A 14,056-nucleotide genomic window follows, 5' to 3' on the forward strand; every position below is an offset into this window, starting at 1 on the left:
AAATTATTTACACTGCTAAGTGAAGGTTGTAGGGACTAAAGTGACAGCAGATATGGAGAAATCAGTGACTGGGGCTCCATTCTCCTCTCTTGACGGAATCCAGGGCATCCCTCTGGCTGCCCTGGAAGGTCTGGGACCCTGGCAGGGGTCAGGAACCCCCCTGGACAGAGCCCCCAGAGACACTGGCTGTGATCTCTGTCCATGGAAAAGAGTTTTCAATCTTACAGGATGAATTACAAGCTCTGAGTGTTTGATATAAATGATAATTTAGTGTGGCACGGGTGCAAAAGTAAAATTTTAAGATTCTAGATTAGGGGTCCAAAGGGGACAAGATGGAGGAAATTGGGTGTGCCTTGTCCTTTTTCTCCTTCTTCATGCCCTCCATATTTCACTGTGGTGTTGGCATTTTTCTGTTGGTTTAGGCTGGGGACACACTGTCCAACGTAGGTGACAGATATTGGCACGTTATTGTAAATCCAGCACAGGTAGTTTGTGGTATTTAATGTTTGTAACATCCCACTGAGGGCAGAGCCCCACACGCTGCCCTGCAGGACAGAGCTGCGGCAGGGCAGCAGAACATGTTAGAGATAAACAGAATAAACAACCTTGAAACCAGCACAGACGAATTATGGCTTCTGCTTTGGCAGCGGGGCAGAAAGACAGAGACTTTCTACAATCTCAGAATTATCAATAGCACAGATTCTGACACTCTCTGTACCTGAATCCCTGGCGAGGGCTGTGGAGTTGGGTGAGAAGCATTCCCTCTTGAGCCAGAAAATGCTGCATTTTCCCAAGGTCAAGAAGGAAGGAGACTTTTCAATCAGGTGTGTTAGCACAGGAAGGGTAAATCTACCCTGCTGTCTATGGCAGCAGCTCCCCTGTGCCCCTTTCCTCCGATGGCTGCAGGAAAGAAACCTCAGCCATGGAAAGAGGAAAGGGTGAGATCTGGGCATTAACCCCTCCAAACAAAGCCCTGCAAGGCTGCTCTGTCTCCTGCCTTGCAGCAGTTTGCACTTCTGTCTCACTGAGCTGTTCTGAAAACCCTGGTGCTGTGGCACTTTTAGCAGGGAATTTGTGCCTGTAACTCCCACAATGGCTTCAGGTGGGAGCAGAAATAGAACAGGGACACGGCCATGGCCCATCCCTGCGAGCCCTAATTGCTCCTTGGTGCTTGTGTCATCTCTGAATTTTGTTATTGAGGTAGTCCCAGGAAAAAGATTGTTCCTCCTCCTGCTTTGGTGGCTGATGGTTCAGACCTCCTGAGAAGTCATAAATTAATCAGCTTTTTCCTTCTGCCATGTAACTGACTCATCTAATAGTGCCCTTTATTTGTACTCACAGTTTCTTCATTTTATCATTTTTAGACAGTTCCAAGCTGCTTTCAGAGATCTTTGCAGATTTACTGAACACTGCTGATGCCTAGGTTAAAATATGCAACCCAAAAATGAACGAAGAATACAAAACTAAGGCTGTTTGAGTCCTCCCTTCTGGTGAAGGAAACACAAACTGGAATCTGTACTACTGAAGCAATATCAGCATCCTGGAGTACTATTTCACTACATCCACAAATGGTTCTTCTTCTTTCTCTCAATTCATTCACCCAACTGAAAATGCACTGGCAATGGTACCAGCAGGTGTGAATGTCTTCAAGCTTTTATATGTTTTGCTGTTTCATCTGTGAATCAAAATCTTTATTTTATATCACCAACAAAACAAACTCTCAACAAGATTTAAAAATCTGATATTCAAATAGGAAAAAAAGCCAACAAAAGCTTCCAGATTAAAAAGAAACCATGCATTCAAAAGGAATCAATCACATCTATGAAAGCAAAAAATGGGCTGCAGTTCATCAAATAATTTTGGTTTTTGTAGAAGAGGACCCTCAAACTAGAGGGATCCAGTGGCTGTTAGTATTCTACAGCAATATACAAAACTTGGCAGACTATACAGACTTTTTAGAGACTGATTATGCATTCTGTTTTTATTGGTGCCATGTCTGTAATATTTGTTTGTCCCTAGCTGATGCCACGGTAGGTGATATAAAAAAAGATGCATGAATAATTTATAAAAGTACTCAGAAGTCACCAAAGTGCATTGCTCTGATGATGTAGTGTGCACAAGGGCCTTGGATAATAAAAATAGATTATATATCATAATAGATTCTATATAATAATAAATTAGAGTGGAAAACATCGGAAGGATACATTTTGTTCTGTATTTTGTGCTGCATTTCTAGAGCTCTGGTCAATATAAACACCTAAAGCTGCAAAGAAAATTTTCCAAGTAAAAGCATTTTGAAGGCCTAATAAACTTGAATGAACTTTATGTTAAAGATCACTGAAATCCTGCATTGTCTTAGCAGGTTCACTTAGACATCTCCTGAAACCTTCCATCAGAAAGGTGAAATTCTGTTTCTAAGTCAGCAGAGACATAGATAGATGGTTATTCATAATCAGCAGGGCCACAAAAAAAAAAAAATCCCTGTTTTTAGGCTTACTTTAAATGGAAATAAAACACTAAAGTTCTGTATCTCCACAATGGAGCTGCTGTCACTCAGAACAGTAAGAAAATAAGGAATTTCACTCTGATTGCAATTATTAGAATTATTATTTGAGGTGAAAATCTTTCTGGATATAGAAAATGCTCTGCTGGGACAAAATCTGAAGCTCCCTGGAGGGAGGTTCCCAAGAGTCTCCTTTCTGTTCTTTCCACTTGAGCAGGAAGGAGCTGTGGCACAAAGACCCCAGTTCACAATTTCTGGGAGGGGTTGAGCATAAGACAGCCAGAGAAATCACAGAACTTTAGAGTCTGTATCTAGGCTAAATTTATCAAGCAAATGCCACAACATTTCTCTGTGCATGCATCGTTCCTTGTACCTCTGGAGAAGAAACAATGATCCTTTCATGAATGATTCAAAGTGGCTGAGGCTATTTTGAAACAGATCGATGAAAATTGACACTTTGGTCCTTGGCAATTCAGGCTTTGCTCAAAGAGAAGTTAAGGTTGCCTGAACTTTTCTTCTTCTGTGCAAATGTGAATACAATTATCAGACTCCTTGAACAGAGGCCTGAGACAGAACTATGGTTTCAATTTTATTAAAGTCCAGTAAATCACACCAATCTTTCTCTTAAATATTTCAGCATATGAGCCAGTGCACTTCAGTCAAAACAGTGTATGAGGCTGAGCAAGGAAGCATTAGGAATGTCTCCTTCACTCAAACTGTTTAATTTATACAATTATTAAAGTCATCTCCACTAACTTGAATATCATAATTTAGTGTGTTCTTGCTCATCTGGAGAGATAAGGAATCACAAAGCTTATGCCAAAGTAGATTTTGGCTGTGTAAAGTGCTGTAGGGTTCTAACAGAGTGATGGTTTGGGCACCTTTCCTCTCTTCCCTTCCCTTCTCCCCTTTTTATTTCAGGTGCAGTGTCTCACCTCCAGGCACCAGAGCAGACAGGTGCCAGCAGGATCTGATGGATTCATTTAACTGGACCAGCAACTCACCCACTGAGCACAGGAAGGAAAAAAAAAATAAGAAATGGTGGAACTTCAGCTCTTGCACCATGGCAGAAAATTTCATCCCAAGTCAGGGAGTCCTGATCCTCCCAAATTTCAGTGATGTGCAGCAAAATGACATTCCAGGAACTGGGGAATGAAATCCCAGAATGAACTGGGAGCTGAAATCAGTGAGCAGCCACAGCAGAGAGTCCAAGCCAAAGTTCTTTGAGCAGCAGAGAGGAGAGGCAGTAACCAAAGGCAAGGAGATTCCTGCCCCAGCAGCAGCAGGTTATGGAAGAGAAACTCTCCTAAGGGAAACCCTTCATGAGACAGACACTTTGTGCTGGTCAGATGTACACGAGCTGATGGAACAGATTGAAATAGGAAATACTGTCTTTCTTACTTGATTTGCTAGAATTAAGGGGCTTGCTTTTAAGTACATATTTTAAACTGTCTAGCATACAATTTTGAATGCCAGAGGGATTATTCTCATTGTTCACAGCTATTTTATATGACTTATTTCCTTTCCACTCTTCAGTTTAATTCCTGAAACCATCTTCAGCACAATCAGGATTTGCTTCTTTAAAATTCTTATCTCCTCATGCTTAGCCCCAATGAAAGCTAAACAGAAGTGTTTCTTGAGTTTATTTCCATATTCACTTGCCAATATCTGACCTTCAGGCCAGACATAGAATTTTGACAAAGAATGGTCCCTCCTATAGCACCCAACAGAGAAATATTCAGATATCTGTGTGCACCCTCCTGCATCTGCCCCGAGGATTCAGCATGGTTGGTCTTAAATGGCTTTGGAGTCCTTGTTTTTAAATTACTCTATAAAATAGCAATATTTTCTCATCATGGAGTCCCAGTGGATATTATACATTGTTTTTAATCTTGAAAGGCGTCCTGGTTTTAGTTTCTGAAAATCAGAGGAGTAACCCTGTGTTTATGGGGACATTTTTTACACTTACAGAGGTTTTCAAGGCTCTGGAACTGCAGACAATAAAGACCTGTGAATCAAAAATCAGCTTTGTTGATCTCACAATGACCTCTTCAGCCCCAGGCTGCAATCTCAGGTGGGAGAAGTTTTTCCTAGACTGTGCAACTCCACTGAGTTTGGCTGTGTTTGAAAAGAGCCAGAGCACGTAATTCATGCTTTAGAAAATCACACTGAATAGAAGAGATGAACTTAAGAAAAACAAATAAACATGCACTTCCCATGTTAGCATCCTTAGAAATAAGCAGGTTGAAAAAAAAGACATGATTAAGGAAAGAAACATAATTTATAGTAAGAATTGTCCCTTAGCAGAATGCTTACACATATTTTCTGAACTACAGGAGAATTTTAATACAGCAATTTGGTTCCTTCACCTGTACAAATATTTCAAAGCATGCTTACTTCTTTCCTGCTTTCTTCTTTCCTCAATTTTTCTTCAAATCTTTCTAGATGCCATTTCTTTTAACTTACACTTTCTCCTTATTTCCATACTTCTAACACATTTTCATACTTAAAATCTAACACAGAATTCATGAAAAGCAACTGCTATATACACAGCAAAACTTGCATAAATATCTCACCCCACAGAAAGAAAAAAAATTCTTTGACAATTGGAATTTTGTTGTGTCTTTTCACTGTGCTTGGGTATCTCAGGCCAGTTTGAAATATTTAAATATTTATCCATGCTTTTTTCAAACATGGAATTACTAATCCTCACTAGAACACTCATTAGTTTTTTTCCCCAAATTAATGCTCCCAGATGATCTTTTTGCACTGAATTGTGGGATGTACCTCCTAGAGATTCCCACATTAGAATCTATCTATTAAAGATGCTTTATTTTGTTTCTCTTACTTATACTGATTCGGGGCTGGGGGGGGAACAAACCCCCAAGGACAAAACCCCAAACCCAAACAATCCAGCACTTTTCTCAGTTACACTAGACTTGCTAGATTTATCAAGTGGTTTTAAGGAAAAAAAGGCTCCTTTTTTATTTACTCTCATGGAGAGGTTTAACAAAGTGCCTGTTTCTCTAAAATGAATGTTTTTTCTGGATGAGCTGGGGATGGGTCCCACACATATGTAACAGAAATGCATTCAGCAGTGTATAGAAGCTGCATTACAGCTTCCAAAGGTTTTATCTTTGAAAATTATCCTTGACAGAATAAGGTCCCAACAGTCATTTTGTGGAGCAACAGTGACATTTAGTGGTGACCGAAGAAATTCCTAAATTTTGTTCCTTTAATGTCTCAATTACCCTGGGAACATTTAGCAGATGTTGTCACTTTCATTGAAATTCACACTTAACCTTCTCTCTCCATTCTGTTGTATATTGTAATGCAGTGTTTGTAAAGGGGTAGAAAGCTCTCTTTCTATAATAAATCAACACAGATATTTTAAAAACAAAACTTCTATGAGGATCTTCCTTGAAAATCAACTCTTTTGCGTATCATGATAGAACATTTAATAATCAGAGAATTTTTTCCTCATTTGAGAACCAGACTGAAGCATTGCACAGAGCAGATTGCAAGGATTAGATTTCCCTTATTTCCATTATTTGCCTTAATTTTTCACTTGCTATGTCAACATTCTGGCACTGAGCTTGGATCATTTGGTTGTGGTTTTGCTTTGACCCCTAAGCAGAAAGAATTGCTCCTTCAAAGTCCATCTTTCCTATTTCATAGCAAGGCCCTTTTGTGAAGCAGGTGGAAATCACATCTGCAGAGCTCTGCACACGGAGCTGGAGGATGAGCAGGGCTGGAGGATGAGCAGGGCTGTGAGATAGATAGGCAAGGAGACCAGCTCCTTTTGAATGCCTTTATTAAAGTGATCAGCTCTGGGTGGGGGCCTGAGGAGTCGCACACACCACCGCTGCTCCCTTTGGCGATACAGAGGAGGACAGTTTTGCTTCACAGCAGAACTGGGGCTTCCATCCTCACAGGCGTGCCTAGGAAGATGTCTTTTGGCTCGGCTGGGGTCCTCATGCTGACTCAGTTCTACTGAGGTTATGGTGATACTTAAAATCATGTTGGTAGGGTAGAGGGACTTCTTGCCGGTAGGTCTAGTTGGTTAGTTGTTCAAATTTTAGGTTGGCTCGTTGTTTCTAGGGTCTTTTGTTGTATTTTCTTGCACTTTTCCTGATTTGCATATTTCCCAGGAATGTTCTGGTCGCCATTTTGTGGAGCAGCGGAGGCAATACCCAATGGACTCAACAAGGGTTACAGGTACAGTAAAGGGGTACAACCAAGGGGTATGTAAGGGGGTCAACAGTGGGAGTAAACAAGGGTTTAACATTTAACAATGATTTAATTAACATAATTAACCTTAAGGGCATTTACTACTTTAACTGCATTAACCAATGAACTTGTTCATAACAGCTGGAGCTCTGCAAGGCTGGAGGATGAGCAGGGATAGAGCTCTGTAGGGATGGAGGATGAGCAGGGATGGAGCTCTGCAGGGCTGGAGGATGAGCAGGGATGGAGCTCTGCAGGGATGGGGGATGAGCAGGGATGGAGCTCTGCAGGGCTGGAGGATGAGCAGGGATGGAGCTCTGCAGGGATGGGGGATGAGCAGGGATGGAGCTCTGCAAGGCTGGAGGATGAGCAGGGATAGAGCTCTGTAGGGATGGAGGATGAGCAGGGATGGAGCTCTGCAGGGCTGGAGGATGAGCAGGGATGGAGCTCTGCAGGGATGGGGGATGAGCAGGGATGGAGGATGAGCAGGGCAGGAGCTCTGCAGGGCTGAAGCTCTGCTGGCTGCTCTGCTCTGGCACCACGGGAAGGTCCCCTCCTGACCTCAGCAACACAAACATCATTTCTTCTGCAGCAAAATCCAAAGCTATGGTCAGCACCTCAGCAGAGTGAGCAGCCAGCCCTAACAACCCCTACAAGAGTGCAAGTTGATTTTTTCTGGTTTAAAACAGTTTCCTTCTAATGCAGGGTTTATAAAAACTTCAGCAGAGTGCCAAGAGTAGAAATGGTTGACACTGAGTGTGTGCAGCCAAAGGTTTCAATGCCACAAAGACATTTTGGGACCTACACACCCTGCCTCCCATTTTCTGGGCAAGTCCAGCCTCCCCAGCCTTGCCCTTCCCCATAAATACTTGTGGGTGCATTCCCATGTGTTGTGAGGTGTCAGTACCCCTCACTGCAGATACAGAAGCAGCTTCTGTGAAGGTTAATTGAGCCTTGCATGTGAAATTAGGCCTTTGAGCATGGTGGTGAAGCAGCAGGACAAAGGCCTACAAACTGACTCCTGCCTCAAGCCGACAGAGGCCATGAGAAAGATGAGAGCTCTTCATGAGAGCAGAGCTCTGCAGCAGTGAAAAACCACTTGTTTTCCCCAAAAAAGAGCTCTAGGACTGTAGAAAACAACAAGCTTTCCCCGAAAAAGAACTCTGGGACTGTGGAGAACAACCTGCTTTCCCCAAAAAAAGAACTCCAGGACTGTGGAAAACAACCTACTTTCCCTGAAAAAGAATTACAGTACTGTAGAAAACAACCAGCTTTCCCAAAAAAAGAACTCTAGGGCTGTGATAAACATGAGCCACCTGGACAAACTGTTTTCACACTGTTTGATAGAAAAATGAAAACTATCTCTCACAAACAACTTTTCCTGCACGTACACACCAGAGGTTTGAGTGACCAATCAATACAGGGTAACAACTTGTTAATAATAACCAATTGAGGATAGACAGGGGATGTTCTTTAAAAGCCCTATAAAAAGAGACGAGCAAAATAAACCTGGATCGATCCTTTTCTTTTTACACCATAAAGCATATCCTGCATCCTTCTTTATCGAACACCACAGTGACATTTGGGTTCCTTTGGGATTTTAAGAATGAGATAAATGAGTGATTTTTCTGGGCTTTTCCACTCTGATTTCAGTGGTTCCATCTATAATAAGAAAGGAGATCAGATTTGGCAATGATCAGATGAACATAAAAGGTCTTTTGACACTGTTTTCAAACAGAATTATTTAGCTTAGCTCATTGACAAGGTCTACTGATGTGTAAACTCCAGAGTCCACCCAGTGTCCTGTGCTGGATCTCTGTTTCTCATAGAGAAAATGCTTGTTGGAAGAGCAAATGAGAAAATCAAGCATTCAGATAATGCCATTTCCAGCCCAGCAGCAGCAGCCCTTGTATTCATCCTGTCCCTATTACAGGCTGCCATTCAGTGGAAGCAGCAAATTAATATCTGCAGGGTTGGAAGCATTGAAAGAGTGGAGATTAGAGACTTGAGGGAGAGTTGGATGGGTAAAAGAGGTCATTTTGCTATTTGTCTAACCATGGGAAAAGGGACATGACTGCCTCTTCCTGAGTCCACTTATTTAACTGAGCATGTAATTCCTTGGTCCCCAAAAAGCAAATATTTGCAGTTAGTGTCTCAGTTTGGAGAAAGCTCCAGGATACCTCTCTGCCCAAACCCATAAACTGTGAAAACACAGCACTGCAACTTTTCCAGCCATTCACTTAATTTAACATTCAAAACTCCTGAATTTAAAGAACTGGTTTAGGGTTCTGACCAAACTTTTCCATTAAAGACTTTAAAAAATGCTTTCTAGATATACAGCAATGAGTTACTTCCAGGTAGCACTATAATTTTCTCTTGGAAGGCCCCAGCACTGTGGTTTATTATAGTACTTCTCCCTCTGGTAATTTATTTTCTTGTGCCAGCTTGTCCCCAGCTCGTGGTGCCACTGAAGGCCAGGACAGGAACCTGGGTGGCCAGGCCATCTCCCAGCAGCAGGAACCTCACAGCTCATTTCTGCTGAGCCATCAATCCCCTGAACTTTGCATTACCCAAAAACCCAGGTGCAGATCTGAATCACTCCACTCCCAAGCAGCTCAGCCAAATTAACCCTTCAGCTGTTCCCCAGCAGCACTGCAAGATCTCCAAAAAGAGACTGGTTTGGAACTGTGAGTACATCTTTTCCAAGGAAAGAAACTGTGGGGTTTCTTTGGATTTATGAAAGAATAAAAAATAATATTCAATTAAGCAAATGTCTCCAGATTCTCAGACATCCAGGAGCACCACAATTCCCACATTTTCTCCTTCTTTCCATCATCTCCCCTCTTCCTTTCATTTCTTCCTTCCTTTGCTTTCTACTCCCCTCTTCCCTTTCCTCCTTTCTGTCCTTCCTCTCAATTCCCTTCTCCCTCCATCCTCACTTCTATTCCTTCCTGCATCACTTCCAACTTCCCTTTTCTTTCTCCTCTCCTTCTCTGGGACAGACTGAGAGGCCCTGAACACTTCCCAAACCTGGGAATGTTTTCCTTCCATGGTAGAAGGATGTTCCCTGAAACACCTTTCAAGTCACCTTTCATCTTCCTGTTCTTCATTATCCCAACCTCCTTTTACTTTTACCCAAAATCTGTACAGCTAACCAAAAGGTGGCTGTTGTGGTGACTGCCTTTGTTATTGTCAGGCGAGCAGTTCCCAGACCTGTTTCCAATCCTGGGAATGGCAGCCACATGCTGCCTCCCAAAATGTGCTTTTCCCTTCCCTCCACTCCCACACAATGGTTTTGCAATGGAGATAAATCCTTAAGCAAGGGTTCTGGGGAAGCCTCCAGCAGACAGAACTTCTGCACACACTGCTCAGGTCTGCAAGGCTTCAGGTCTTCTGCTAACCAGAGGGGATTTCTCCCTCAGTGACTTCATCCTGATAAAATATTTTTCAATATTTTTCTGAAACGTAAACTTTAAGGCATTTAGAGATTTTGAGGAGTTAAGATTTTAGCTAGAAATAAGCCTTACTAGAGTTAATTAAAATAAGAATAATAAATGAGTAGGCCTTGATGAAGTTAGGAGTTAGTAGTTAACTAATAATTAATTGCTTGTCAGCACAATGTTTGGTTAGCTGGGTTTATAATGAAGAATATAGAAACTGACAAATAGCTTTTAGGAACATGAGACAATTGTGGGCCTCCTCTGTTCTGAAACCAATTGAAGACAAGGAATGGGAGTTCTACCAAGAGTTCATTTGTCACATTTGCATTGAAAAGGTAGAAAGGTCAGAACGAGGAAGACTTCATTTACTTCCTCATTTTGGGACCCCTCCCCATAAAAGGGACCACCGACCCATTTCAAGGGACAAACTACGCATGCTTAATAGCTTTTGGAGTGATTAGCATACGAAGCGGGAAATAGGATGTACTAAAATTATGAATATGCATTTGTATTTTGTATATTCAATACTTGTATGGATAAAAAGACTCTGTAATCACCTGGAAGGCGCGGTGTGTATTTGGGAGCTATCCCGCACGCTGCCCGGCGTCGAATAAACATACACTTTCTAACTTTAAACTGTTAGAGAGTTTTTGTCCGTCACAGTTGGATATCGATACTAGATCAATATCCATATTTCTTTAATAAATCATTTCACATTTATTTATGTGCTTAGATTGGAATCTTAAGCATATCACAATACACATATTAATAAATCAGTTATAAAAATGTTTAAACATCCACCAGGATATCTATGTATAACAAGGGAGTTATATAAAACCCTGCCCAGCTGCTACTCAAATAACTGAAATCTTTCCTTTTTGTCACCTGTGTCTTCTCTTTTCTGTTCCTTCAATCCACTTTCCTTGGAAATAACCTCACGTGATCAACCCACACTGAATTAGGTTTGGATTCCACAGGAATTCCACAGCATCCTGGTTTACTGTTGCAACTACTGGCCCGAATAACTTGAAATGCAAGGCAAGAATTGCAAAACAAAGTCAATCAGACAGATGCTTATCTTTACAAATACATGTTTAGTATCTTCTATCTTTAAAAGCCTATGCTGAATAATATTAAAATATTTCACAGAGATATAACTTGAACCATAATTCATAATAAAAAGTTATAAAAATGTTTGTTTCAGCAATTTCAAAAGGACGTATAATATTGGTACAGTTCTGAAAGTAAAACAGTGCAGCTGAAAGAATTCATTTTATCTCTATAAAGCCATGTCTCTTCATACAGCACTTCAGGGGGACGTGTCAGAAGGTGTTTTGCCACTTTTGTTGCTGCTGTAATCTAAATAATCACCTCTATCACAAGCCAGATGTTTTGCACCCCTCACCTTGAGTTTTCTGTACACACACCACACTTGCTGGCTGTAATTAAGGCAGGAAATATAATACAGTATTATCACAGTCTTCATTTTGGAACCTTGCTGATAACCCAGGGCAGCTGCATTCCTCATTGTTAAGTCAGAGCCACTCTCCCTCTCATTGCTAATCATTGATTAATTAGGAAATGGGGCTGCATTCGTCTTCCCCACGCTTGAAAATGAAAGGTCTCACTTGCCCACAGACAGGGAGAAATCTTTGGAAAGCAAAACTTCCAGCTGTGGACTTGATCCCAGTACATTTCATGCAAACTGTGTGAAAACTCTCTTTGTGCATCTGTTTGAGTAATAAAGTGAATGGTGTGAGGCACAATTCTGACACCTCACACAGGCTTTGAGATTCATCTCAGCTTATGTCTGAATATTTAATCAAAATTCCTCCACATGTTTATGACACCCCAAGAACAACCTAGTGAAGAAGGAGATATGCCACACAGCTCAAACAGAGCAATAGTTCAAACTTCAGAGCTGTCTTATTTATAATTTCTTGGTACAACAAGAGAACAAATTGGTGGTTTTTTCCCACTGACAAGTAAATTTTGCTTTTCTTCTGCAAATCGTTCTTTTGCTTCCAGCAAAAAGCACATTGTCCTATGGCTAATACTGTTAAACACATCCATGTTTTCCTCTTGGACCTCATGATTTTCCCAACAATAACAAAGGCACTCACCACAACAGCCACCTTTTGGTTAGCTGTACAGATTTTGGGTAAAAGTAACAGGAGATTGGGATAATGAAGAGCAGGAAGATGAAAGGTGACTTGAAAGGTGTTTCAGGGAACATCCTTCTACCATGGAAGGAAAACATTCCCAGGTTTGGGAAGTGTTCAGGGCCTCTCAGTCTGTCCCAGAGAAGGAGAGGAGAAAGAAAAGGGAGGTTGGAAGTGATGCAGGAAGGAACAGAGGTGAGGATGGTGGGAGAAGGGAATTGAGAGGAAGGAGAGAAAGGAGGAAAGGGAAGAGAGGGGGTAGAAAGCAAAGGAAGGAAGAAATGAAAGGAAGAGGGAAATTATGGAAAAAGGAGAAAATGTGGGGATTTTTGATTGTGCTGCTCCTGCATGTCTGAGAATCTGGAGACCTTTGCTTAATCGAATATTATTTTTTATTCTTTCATAAATCCAAAAATTTCTTTCCCTGGAAAATATGTACTAAGCAAGCCTTGACAGATCCCTTTTGTTCACCACTTAAAACAGAAATCATGTATTTGCTATTAAAAGATCTTAGAAGGGAGACAAACTCTTTAAGAACTAAAAGCCCCTTCTAAGGTGGCAAGTGGTGAGGAAGAGGAATTTTAGAAGGGAGGTTTCTAATATTTGCTCTCATCAGAGCTACAAGCATTTGGTGGGATTGGCCTTTGCTTACATTATCTGTACAGTCAGACTTTCATTTCATTTAAATGACCTTTTGCAAAACATTAAGAGCTTCCCCCTAAATTTTGCCTTTCCCTGTGAAGGACCCAGCCTGGAGCACAAAGGGAGCAGCTGCTGCTGCTGCTGCAGCCTGGGCTGGTTTGGGTTCTCAGGTCCCAGAGCTGCATTCACATGAAAATCCCACTTTCACTCCAAGTGAGGTGGAAAGCAGCAGACTCTGGAAGATGGAAAATCCACAGGATAGCTGTGCCTGCACCAAATCAGACCTGGAAACACAATTTCCTGCTCAGCACACAGCCAACAGAGCCACCAGAAGAGTGCTATTGGAGATCAAGTGGAGGACACAGGTCTCTTCCATCAGCCAGAGGTGCCAGTCCTTTGTGCAAGGATGTAAGACATGCCATAGGAATAGGAGGAAACCTTCCTGGTGCTTGGAGTCATCAGGATTTATCTAGTTTGGGGCTGAATGTGGGAAGTGGGTTTGTAGAGAAATCTCCAAGCCTGACAGAAGGCCCACACAGTGTGCATCTGTATGCAAACCTTGAGATAAGAAATGCTGACTTAGAAATGCCATGGAATAGGACAGATACTGTTGAGAGAGAAATGGAGCTAGAAACAAGTTACAAAGGATGGCCTTGCAAAAAAATGTGGATACTTTAGAGAAATAAAACTATGAAAGATGCACTGTCGTGGGACCCACAAGGGGTAATTTCAGATAATTGCCTTTAAGGCATTTTTAGCATGGTGTGGCAAAAACTGATAGGCCAAGAAACACTTACAATGTATTGTAATTGGGAAATGGTTGGCTTCTGATTGTGATGGCATGAGTTATAATACCTGTATTGTCTCAGCCTTCTCACGAGACTGAAAATGGAATAAAAGTTTTTAAAACACCTCTCAGGTGCCCCATCTCTGGGTCAGAAAAGAGCTTAATCCAACAGCTGAGCAGAGCAGTGAGCACTTACAGCTGCATGGAAAAACCCAGCACATCCTCCTTCCTCTTTACCAGCCTCTGCTGAAGGCAGGAAATCTCTCAGGGAGCGAGGCAGAGTTACCCCATCCAG

Source organism: Taeniopygia guttata, chromosome 14, assembly GCF_048771995.1.
Source record: "Taeniopygia guttata chromosome 14, bTaeGut7.mat, whole genome shotgun sequence".
NCBI classification, from domain to species: domain Eukaryota; kingdom Metazoa; phylum Chordata; class Aves; order Passeriformes; family Estrildidae; genus Taeniopygia; species Taeniopygia guttata.